The sequence below is a fragment of the Nannospalax galili genome, unplaced genomic scaffold (genome assembly GCF_000622305.1).
Source record: "Nannospalax galili isolate Female #2095 unplaced genomic scaffold, S.galili_v1.0 scaffold842, whole genome shotgun sequence".
NCBI lineage: Eukaryota > Metazoa > Chordata > Mammalia > Rodentia > Spalacidae > Nannospalax > Nannospalax galili.
Window position 1 is genome coordinate 359,574 of NW_008349291.1, and position 12,370 is coordinate 371,943.

The 12,370-nt window shown below is 45.4% G+C and overlaps 1 pseudogene; it reads left to right on the forward strand.

Moving 5' to 3' along the window:
• Positions 1-11,441: 11,441 nt before the first annotated feature.
• LOC103744791 lies at positions 11,442-12,370 on the forward strand (annotated as a pseudogene).

A 12,370-nucleotide genomic window follows, 5' to 3' on the forward strand; every position in this document is an offset into this window, starting at 1 on the left:
AGACCAAAAGAGAGCATCACATCCTCTGGAGCTGGGGTTACAGGTGGTCGTGAGCCACCTGACATGGGTTCTGAGAACTAAACTCTGCTCTTCTGCAAGAGCAATAATCATTTTTAAAATTTGCTTTTTACTTTACATGTATGTGTTTTGCCTGCATGTATGTAAGTGCACCCAGGTCATGCAATGCCTGTGGAAGCCAGAAGAGGAAGTCAGATCCTCTGGAACTGGAGTTATGGATGGTTGTTCTACCATGTGGGTGCTGGGAACTGAACCTGTGTCTTCTATAAGAGCATCCAGTGCTCTTAACTGCTGCACCATCTCTCCAGCCCTTACTGGTTTTGTGTTTGTTTGTTTGTTTGAGACAGTCTCTCACTTTGTAGCCCAGGCTAGACTCAAACCCATTGGGATTCCCCTGCCTCAATATCCTAAGTGCTGGAATTATAGGCATGTGCCGCCACCAGTGACCATAAAGGTTTTTTGGTTTTGTTGATTGTTTATTTGGAGACAGGATATCACATAGCCCGTCCTGGCCTTGAACTTACTATGTACTTGAGAATGACCTTGAACTTTTGGTCCTTCCTTCTGTAATTACAGGTGTGCACCACCATGCCTAGTTTATATGGTTCTGGGGGTTGAACTCAGGGCCTTGTCCATGCTACGCAAGCAACAAGCACTCTACCAACTGAATTATACCCTAACCCTCTGTTCACATCTCACATCCATCTATCTATCTATCTATCTATCTATCTATCTATCTATCTATCTATCAATCATCATCATCTATTGTCTATCATCTATCATCTACCTATCATCTATCATCTATCTATCTATCAACTATCTATCTATCTATCTATCTATCAACTATCTATCTATCATCTATCTATCTAATCATCTATTGTGTGTGTGCCACAAATGTAGACATCAAAGGACAACTTTAGAGAGTTGGTTCTCTCCTCTCACCTAGGTCCTAGGTGCGGGGGTCTCTCCCTCTCTTCGCGGGTCATTGGCCACCGGCCCACGAGGGCAGGGAGAGCAGAAGCGGTGAACAGGGTCAGGATGGCCAGTGAGCACTGATGGAAGACAGCCCTTCCAGGGAGACTGGTCACAGGCACAGTGAAACAGCAGTGATACAGCTCCAGACAGTGAAACAGCTCCGTTTATTCAGTGAGAGAACTAGAGAATTTATGGTGTGGAGGCAGTAGCAAAAGCCTCAGCTGATAGGTGCTCATAGTATGCTTTATTTACATGTGGCAGTGGGCTCCTATCTTCCAGACTATCAGGCAATGCCTGATTATCATATAGAAAAAACCTGGGGGTAGTTTTTACTCCAGGTAACTATGCCAAAGGTCATGTTTCAGATAAGGTCAGGCATCTGTGCTTGGTGGCACTTTCCAGGTGAGCCAGGAAGAGAGCAGGAGGCCCCCTGCTGAAAAGGGGAGTCCTTCCATTTGGCGCTGAGCCCCTCAGGGCTATCCGGACATGGAGAACTACAACCCTAACAGCAGGGTTCCCCGACACTAGGGATGGAAATCAGATCACCAGACTTAGCAGCATGCACCTTTACCTGATGAGCCATCTTAGCAGCCCCCTGTTTTGTCTGTTTTTATGGCATGATCTTGCTATGTAGCCCAAATGCCGGTGCCAGCCAGCCAAAACGGACAGTACCTGAAAGGGGGAGTGAGGATTGAAAGAAAGGAAAGGAGACAGAAAAGGTGCTTGGGAGGGCTCACAGTAAATACTGCAGCTCCGATTTATTTCAGTTCTGCCTTTTTATACAGAAGAACTCAATTAGTTACAACTGCTGTATTTCCCCACCTGTATCTGAGGGTCAGGGAGCGGTCAGATCAAAGGCTTCCACTATTGCCTCAAGGTCAGGTGTTGTGAGGCTCTCCATATAAACATATTCCTCCTGATAAGGCAGATTAGATACTGGTGTGCATAACACACACTCAGTAAACAAGCCTGACACAGCTCAATGATTAGCAGCTCCCGACACACAAACTCACCTTGAGTTTGAGATCCTTCTTCCTCAGCCTCCCATGTGCCGGATACACAGATGTACACCACCATGCCTGGCTGGAAATTAGAAAGAGAAGACATGCTCTTAGGTGGAACTGGTTGAGGTAGTTGACACCTGCAGTCTTAGCACTGGAGAGTCTGAGGAAGGAGGATCACAAGTTCCAGCTTGACCTGGGCTACATAATGAGATGAGAGAGAGAGAGAGAGAGAGAGAGAGAGAGAGAGAGAGAATAGTCTAATGCGGAAGGCTATAATCCTAGCACTCAGGAGGTAGAGGCAGGAAAATCAGAAGTTCAAGGTCAGACTGAGGTACATGAGATTGTATAAGAAAGGGTGGGGGAGGGCTGGAGAGATGACTCAGGGGTTAAAAGCATTGACTACTCCTGCAAAGGAATCGGGCTCCATTCCCAGCACCCACATGGCAGCTAACAACAGTCTGTAATTCCAGTTCCAGAGGGATCTGATGCCCTTTTCTGACCCCCACAGGCATTGCACGACACGGGTGCATTGACACACATGCAGGCAATACACTCATACACATAAAATAAAAATTATAAAATATTTTCAAAACCAAAATGGTAGTGTATGCCATTAATCTCCACACTCCAGAGGCAAAAGCAGGTGGATCTCTGTGAGACTGAAGCCAGCCTGATCTACAGAGTGAGTTTCAGGCTAGCTGGGGCTACAATTTCAAAGAGAGAGAGGAAAAGGAACCCAGGACAATGGCTCACTGGGTAAAAACACTTGCTGCCAAGCTTGATGACCTGACTTCCATCCCAGGGACCTACATGGAAGAAGGCGAGAACTGACTCCTGCAAGTTGTACACACACATACACGCACACACACACACACACACACACACACACACACTAATGTGAAAAGGGGGGAGGGGGACCACAGCAAGTGTGTTTGTGTCTGTCATCCCCACCACCAGCCTGACGTCTTCAAGAGCAAAGACTTTTCTCTTGGTATCTCTGATGCCAACACACAGCTTGTCACAGAAAAGGTATCTTCTATTTGCTGAAATAGCAGGTGACCCAAATGAGACTCATGGGAAACGTGGGGCTGACTGCCTTCAAACGGTCCATCCCTACCTCAGGCTAGCACTAAGGGTCAGATGAGGAGAAAATTCTGGAACGATGCCAAGGTCTTGCAGAGCCTCCCTGGGGCTGTGTCTCAAATCAGACAGTTCTGGTAAGCAAGAGACAGGTGTGGATGGGGGACAGTCCTTATTACTGGGAAGCCGCCTGCGGGTTCTGCTGTCAGTGAAACATGTCGCACTGACTGGAGGCTACAGTCCCCACCCCAGCGAGCAAGTGTTCCGTGTCCTCCCTGAGAACACAGGGATCAGCCCCCAGGTTCACTCCAAGCTTCTCTTTGTTCTCCAAACCCTCCTAAGTCATCTCTTCTTGGAGTTCTAACTGCCCAGACCCACGCCAGGCCCTCAGTCCTGCTCCTATTGCCCCGTTCAAACTTAGGGACCCTCCCCCACTTTCTCCTCCAGCTCCTTCCACAAATCAGTGCCTTAACCACTGGACCGGACATGTGGCTCCATCCATATTCTCAACATTAAGTTAACGAAACCCTCTCTGAGCCAGGTGTGGCACATTAAACCCTGTCTCAAAAGAAGAGAAATGAGAGAGAGAGATGGGATGGGGGAGAGAGAGGAGGGGAGAGAAAGGGAAATGGGGAAGGAATGGGAAAGCAGAGGCAGGAGATGAGGGTTAGGGGAAGAGAGGGAGGGAGGGAGGGAAGGGAGAAGGGAAAGAGAAGTAAGAGAAAACCTTTCCAGTTGCTGATGGAGTCCAGTGTCTACCCTTAGCCCTAAAGCAGGGTATCCCATCCATGTCAAATGTCCCTGGACACCTAATCTCCCCTTCTTCCATGCTTCCCCATATCTGGTCTCCCATAACCACCTTGCTGAGAGACAGCTGCTCGGTCACAAACCTGTGCCTCCCATCTCCAGTGATATCAAATTCTTTGCTTGACTTACTGCCCTTGTCCTCCCTAGGTACCTTCATTACACATGATGGATGTGTGAATAGTGTCCAGGGTGACCACTGCCCCCCACACTGACCCCCTGCTCCCCTGGTCCCTGCTCCCTAGACCCACATAAATCCTCATATTGTTTTTTTTTATTAATTCATTAATTTTTATTTTATGTGTATAGGTGTTTTGCCTGCATGTATGTAAGTATGCCCATGTGTACAATGCCTGCGAAGGCCAGAAGAGGACATCGGATCCTCTGGAACTGGGGTTATCAATGGTTGCTAGGCACCATGTGGCTTCTGGGAACCAAACCTGGGTCCTCTGCAAAAGCAGCCAGTGCTCTTAACCGCTGCGCCATCTCTCCAGTCCTTAATTTTATTTGTGATTGTCACATAAAATTGCTTATGGTTATGGGCTACAGTTGATGTTTCAGTACATATAACATTGCGTGATTATTGAACCATGGTATTTAATGCAACCATCACCACAAACATTTATCATTAGACCGTCTGTCTGTCTGTCTGTTTGTGAAAATGTGTCACTACATAGCCCATAGTGGCCTTTAGCTTGCTGTATAACCCAGATGGCCTTAAATTTGAGATTGTCCTGCTTCAGCCTCCTGAGTGCTGGCGTCACAGGTGTGCAGAGCCAGGCCCAACTAATATATGATAACATGTCGTGGTACATGTGTGGAGGTGAGAAGACGATCTGTCCTCGGCCTTGGTCATCAGTTGTGGCAGGAAGTGCATTTGCTTGCTGAGACACCTCCCAGCCCCTGATTATTATTACTATTTTTTTGTACACAGAGTCTCCAGTTTGCCAAGTTGAACTTAAACTCACCATGTAGCTGAGGATGACCCTGAACTCTTGTTCCTTCTACCTTCAGCAACTGAATGCCGGGACTTCGGGCCTGTGCCATTGTGCCTGGGTGATGCAGTACTGCGGATCAAACCCAGGGCTCTGTACATGCTAGGCAATCACTGAACCAACTAAGCTACATCCCTAGCCCTAGAATGTTTTTTGTTTGTTTGTTTTTAGTCTTTTTGAGACAGGGTCTCCTGTAGCCCCAGATGGCCTGGAACTTACTATGTAGACCAGGCTGGCCTTGAATTCACAGAGATCCGCCTGCCTCTGCCTCTTGAGTGCTGGGATTAAAGTGGTGGGCCACCACACCCGGCTCTATGCAAAAAATTGAGAATAAGGATTCACAGAGTAAAGCGTTAGAGTGGGTTATAAATGAACACCCTGCCAAGACTGACAGAGGATCATGTGAAGGTCCTCAAGGGCCCTAACTTTTTTTCAGGGTCTCCTTTTATGAGGTTCAAGAGAAGGAGTTTGGTTATTCAGAGAGGTGTAGTTTGGGCAGCTCTCTACTTTGATAACTGAGGTCATGTTTTCTCCTGTGCATGTCCCTTCCCAGAATGCATCTTATTTTAATCATATGCACATCCAATTACGCAAAGGCAAAATAGGAGAATCTTCATAAAAGGTCATTAAAGCCCTTTGTGGTGACACCACCCTTTAATCCCAGCACTTGGGCAGCAGAGGCAGGAGGATCTCTGTGAGTTTGAGGCCAGCCTGGTCTACATAGCAAGTTCCAGGCCACCTGGGGCTACAGTGAGACCCTGTCTCATAAAAGAAAAGGAGGAGAGGGATATTAGAGGATATGGTTTTGCCTTACTTCACATGCACCCAAAACCAGTTCAAACCAGATCAACCCTTCTGTTCTTCATACCTTGACACATTGGAAATTTTCATACATAAAGTTTGATGGTATTTAGAGTCCCTCCCCATCCACACCTCCCTACACCACCCCTCACCCAGTTTAATGTACTCATATATATAATAAGAACAATATGAACTATGGAGTCTGGTTTGTGTTCCCAAGTGTCAATTTATTGCACTGCATGTATGTATGTGCACCACATGTGTGCAGGGCCTGTGGAGGCCAGAAGAGGGCATTGGATCCCCAGAACTGGAGTTAAAGACCATTGTGCGTCATCATGTGCATGCTGGGAATGCAACCTGGGTCCCCTGTAAGAGCAGCAAGTGCTCTTTACCACTATGCCATCTCTCCAGTCCAAAAGTTGTCTAAACTTGATTGTTGCCAAGGCTGGGGAAACTTATATTAGTGTTCAGAGATGGGGTTCATGTAGCCCCAGGTAGATGGGGGACAGAGGAGTCAGGTGCATATTTTGCAGAGAGGGATGTGTGTGCATATGTGTGTGTAGTGCATGTGTGTGAAAGAACAAGGCTGCCATGTGTGTTATCACATGTGCATAATAATGACCCAGACGTGTGAAAAGGCCATGATGAAATACTTTGTATGCTAACCTACAATATTAATTTTAAAAATATTTTCTTTATTATTTTTATGTGTATGAGTGTATTGCCTACATGTGTGTAAGTGGCCCTCTGCCATGCAATACCTGAGGAGGTCAGAAGAGGGCATTGGATCCCCTGGAACTGGAGTTATGGATGGCTGTTAGCTGCCATTTGGGTGCTGGGAACCAAATCCTCTGCAAGTGTAGTCAGTGCTCTTAACTGCTGAGCGATCTCTCCAGCCCCCAAAATTAACTTTTTAAGATTTTTGTTTATGGGGCTGGAGAGATGACTCAGCAGTTAAGAACATTGGCTTTTCTTGCAGAAGACCCAGATTCGAATCCCAGCACCCACATGGCAGCTAACAACTATCTGTAACCCTAGTTCCAGGGGATATGACAGCCTCTTCTGTCCTCCATGGGCATTGCATGACACAGGTGCACTTACCTACATGCGGGCAATACACACATACACATAAAAGTAATAAAATATTTTTTAAAAGATTTTTGTTTATGTGTATGTGTATGTCTGTGTATGTATGTACCATGTGTGTGCTGGTGTCTGAGGAGACCAGAAGGGGGCATGAGATCCTTTGGACTTGGAGTCACAGGCAGTTGTGAGCCACCTGATACAGGTGCTGGAATCCAAACTAAGCCACCTCTCCAGTCCCTACAAAGTTAACTTTAAGATATATGTGTAATGTATGTGGTATGTACACATGCCAATATACACATTATGTATACACACATGCATTTGACAAACCTTTATGTCCACAGTTCCACAGCCTCTGATTCAATCAACCTCAGGTGGAAAATATTTAAAGAAAAAAAATTGCATCTGGGCCAGGTAGATGGCTCAGTGGGTAAAAGACTTGGTATGCAGCTACCAGGACCTGAGATCACATCTCCAGAGCCTGTGTAAGAAGCTGGGCATGGTCACACCCACCATAACCCCAGCAACGTTGGGGGTAGGCAGAAACAGGAGGATGCCTGGGCCTAGCTCCAGATTCAGTGAGAGAGCCCTGTCTCAAAAGAATAAGGTTGTGGGTGGGGGGGTGCTGGAGAGATGACTCAGTGGTTAAGAACACTGGCTGCTCTTACAGAGGACTGGGGTTCAATCCCCAGCATCTACATGGCAGCTAATACCTGTCCTTAAATCCAGGTCTAGGATCTGATGCCCTCTTCTGGCCTGTATTGGCATAGCTCAATATGGGTGCAGTTACACACATGTGGGCAAAACACTCGTACATATAAAATAAAAATAAATAAAAATTTAAAATGAAGTATATGGGATACTGGGTATAGATTATGTGCAAATAGGACAGCTTTCATATAACGAACTTGTGGATTTTGGTATTTAGAGGAAGGTCCAAGGTATTTTGGTATTTAGACCTGGTCCAAGATGAATAATGAAGGATAATTGTGTATTTATATATTTAATATATACAGAATATGTAGATATTTATACATACACACAAAATATTTAAAAACACAGTATTAAAATTGTCTCTAGACCTGGATGAAGTAGGAGCCTGCCTTTAATCCCAGCATTTGAGAGGTAGAGGAAAGAGAATCAGGAGTTCAATGCCAGTCTTGGCGACAAGTTTGAGGCCGGCCAGCTCGGGCTACATGAGACCCAGTCAAAAAAAAAAAAAAAAAAAAAAAAAAAAAAGGTAGGATGTCGAAATAGTTCAGCAGGTAAAGGTGCTTGCTACCAAGACAGACAACCTGAGCTCATTCCCAGAACCCATGAGGTGAAAGAGAGAACCAACTCCCCAAAGTTGTCATCTGACCTCCACATGCCCATCTTGGCACATGTGTGCTCATACAAGTGGAAACACAGTAAATACATGTAAAGGTTTTCAAAGTTGTCTTTAGATGGGGGATTGTAGGCAGTACACACAATATACATTGTCTCCTTTCTTGGGTATCCAGTACACTCATCGAATACATCTGAATTATTTTTAAGGTCATACTCAGGCAACAATCATTAAAAAAAATATTTTATTTATTATTATTTTTATTTTATGTGTATTCATGTATTGCCTGCATTTTTTTAATGAGCACTGAATAAAAGCAGGCACCCTTGAGGCTAGCAATTGACAAATAATGTTTTCCAGGTGCTCAGAGTTAACTTTCTGATGCCGAGTTAGAATCTCAACAAGGCAGGAACTGAGCCTCGCCCTCTGAGGCTCATTAAAAGTGATCTTAATTTCTCCCACAGGGACCCTGAAAGTTGGTAACGCTCAGTACTCAACTCTCCTTGTGGACTGTGTCATTGTGACCAATTTGTTCAACCCCCTCTCAGACTGGCAAGAAAAACAAGCACCAGAGGGAAAAACAGGCTGGGGTTTGGTGGAGAGACTTGGGAATAAATCAATTTAAATGTTTAAGAGAGTTAAACTGAGAGCGCAGAAGAGAAGTAAATTAGCCAGTTTGCCTGTGAGCCCTGAAGCTGATTTTGTTATTTGGATTTCATTTTTTTCTGTTTGCCTGAGGTGACAGGAGCCCCTACTGAGGTTTCTTAATTTTCTGTGGCCCCCTCAGCAAGTTCCTCCGATTGTCAACTCAAGCAGTCGCATCTCCACTCCCCACCGTCCGCTTTCGGCTGGCTAGTGAGCGCACTTGGGCTCAGTAACTGACATTCTTGGAACTATATTGAGCACACTACTTTGTGTATGCTTTTCCCCCTACTCTCTAAATAGTCATCAAGAAACTTTGTAATTAAACTGCAAGTCCTGGGTCTGAGAGATCGCTCGGCGCAGTGGGTAAGGTTGCCTGCCACCAAGTCTGACAAGCCGAGTTCCATCCCCTGGATCCACACTGTGGAAGGAGAACTGACTTCTGAGGGTTTTCTCTCTGTGTGATGAGAGCCGACGAACACACACTCACACACACACACACACACACACACACAAATAAATAAATAAATAAGTAAATAAATAAAGTGGCTGCAAAAACATTTTTAATAATATAGTTTTACTGCTCCCAATGACAGAAACTTTAACAAGGAGAAAGCACAGATCTCCCTATAGATCACTCCAAATGGCTTCACCAAGTACCTTTGACATTGTGTCGTGTAGACCTTGGCAAACATGGATGATGCACACACCTGTGTGAACATAGATTTAACTTGCAAATCAGACCACACCATGGATGTAGTTAGCTAGCTAGCCTTTGAAAAAAAAAAGCCAGTTATTAATTTGTTACAGGAAGATTCCTCAGAACAGAAAATGAAGGCCTTATTTTTAATTTTCTTGAAATTTTATTTATTTTTATTTTATGCCTATGAGTGTTTTGCCTGTATGTATGTAACTGTACCACATGTAGGGAATGCTCACAGAGGCCAAAGAGCATTAGCCACCACGTGGGTGATGAGAACCAAACCTGGGTCCTCTGCAAGAGCAGCCAGTGCTCTAAACTGCTGAGAGACCTCTCCATCCCTGAAGACCATACTCTTCAATGGGCACTAGGATACAGTTGGATTGGAGGAAGAATCTCTGGTGTGCTATTTATTACTGCACCATAGGATGGTTGTGGGCAGTGGCTATGTACCTTAATAGTGCCTTAATAGTGGCTATGTGTGCGTTTCATAAAACTAGAAGGTTTTGAATGTTTTCACTACAAATGATGTTTGAGGGGATAGCTTCAAACATTGCATGAATATATATATATATATATGGTACTACATAATTAATAGGGTTTAATGATGGTGTGTCAGTTAAAAAATAAACTTAAGCCATATGTGAAATGGTGTGCATGTGTAGTGGCACATACCTTTAATCCCAGCACATGTGTGGTGGCACATGCCTTTAATCCCAGCACTTGGGAAGAGGCAAGATTTCTTTAAATCTGAGACTGGCCAGCTGGGCCTACAGGGAGACGCTGTCTCAAAAAGCAAAATCAGACCGAGGCTAGTCTGATCTCCATAGTGAGTTCCAGATCATCCAGGGCTACATAGTGAGACCCTGTCTCAAAATAAAACAAAGCAAAAGGCCCCACACCTTTATACAAGAAGTAAAATGAGGGAATGAAGTTAGTGGTAGAGTAATCGCCTGCCATACACAATGCCCTGGTTAGATCACTGATACTACAAATAAATAAACAAGTGAAACAAACTTGTGTTTTCTTTTTTTCAATTTAAAGCAATAGAAACACATTCCAAAGTAGGAACTTTGGTTATTTACTGGGTGGTGGAGCTCTAAAAGCAACATGAACTAGATAGTTGAATTGCAGGTGCTGGTTGCTTGTTAAATAAATGGATTTGGGGTTTTTTGTTTGTTTTGAGACGGGGGTCTCCCTGTAGCCCCAGCTGGCCTAGAACTTGCTATGTAGACCAGGCTGGCCTCCGATCTCACAGAGATCTGCTTGCCTTTGCCTCCAGAATGCTGGGATTGAAGGGATGTACCACCACATCTAGCTTATAAATTGATATTTTAAAGATCTATTTCTTTTTATATTATGAGTGTGAGAGTTTTGCCTGCATGTATGTAAGTCACTACTTGCATGAAACACATGAAGAGGTCAGAAGAAGGTGTCAGATCCTTTGAAACTGGAGTTGGACTGCTGTAAGCCACTATGTGGGTGCTGGGAACTGAACCCAGGTCCTCTGCAAGGGCAGCCAGTGCTCTTAACCACTGAGCCATCTCTCCAGTCCCAAATAAATTGATATATATAAAAGAAATACACCTTATTCTTTCTCTGTGGATATATCGTAGATCTGTTCAGTCTTTCAGCAAATGTTTATGGGGCAAAGAGCATAAACAAATACTGTGCTAACACAGTGGTAAAGAAAAACATTGTAAAACAAAATAAATGTCCAGGGACGTGGATGCAAAAAAACCTGACAGAGACATCTTCTAAAAGGAATATTAAAGTGGGAGTTGCTGAGTAGCTTCTAAAATTCACTTAGCTGGCTGCATCCACACCTGTAATCCCAGCACTGGGAGACAAAGGTTCATTTTTGGCTACATAGTCAGTTTGAGGCCAGCGCGAAATACATAACACCATGTCACACAAAAAAATTTCACTTAGGCTTTTGCGCGCTGCCAGGGAGGGGTCCATACAGCGTTGTTCTTGATTCCCGACGAAACTTAAAGGGAAACTTAACAATGTCCAGAGCCCTTGATGTCCTGCAAATGAAGGAAGAGGATGCCCTCAAATTCCTTGCAGCAGGAACCCACTTGGGTGGCACCAACCTTGACTTCCAAATGGACCATCTACAAGAGGAAAAGTGACGGCATCTACATCGTAAACCTGAAGAGGACTTGGGGAAAGCTGCTGCTGGCAGCTCCTGTCATTGTCACCATCGAAAACCCTGCTGGTGTCAGCGTCATCTCCTCCTGGAACACTGGCCAGCAAGCTGTGCTGAAGTTTGCTGCTGCCACTGGAGCCACTCCAATTGTTGGCCGCTTCACTCCTGGGACCTTCACTAACCAGATTCAAGCAGCCTTCAGGGAGCCACGTGTTCTGGTGGTGACTGACCACCAACTCCTCACAGAAGCGTCTTATGTCAACCTGCCTCCCATCGCTCTGTGTAACACAGATTCTCCTCTGCGCCATGTAGACATCACCATCCCATGCAACAATAAGGGAGCTCACTCAGTGGGTCTGATGTGGTGGATGCTGGCCCTGGAAGTTCTGTGCATGCGTGGTACCATCCCTGTGAGCTCCGGTGGGAGGTCATGCCTGATCTCTACTTCTACAGAGACCTTGAAGAGATTGAGAAGGAAGAGCAAGCTGCTGCTGAAAAGGCTGTGACCAAGGAGGAATTTCAGGGTGAATGGACCGCAGCAGCTCCTGAGTCCACCACAGCTCAGCCAGAGGTGGCAGAGTGGTCTGAAGGCAGGCAAGGGCCCTCTGTACCTATCCAGCAGTTCCCTCCTGAAGACTGGAGTGCCCAGCCAGCCACCGAGGACTGGTCTGCAGCCCCCCCTGCTCATGCCACCAAATGGGTTGGAACAACAACTGAGTGGTCGTGAGCTGTGCTGCAGTCACCTGAGCAGGATGGAAAGAAGGTGGATGGAAAATAAAGTGTTTC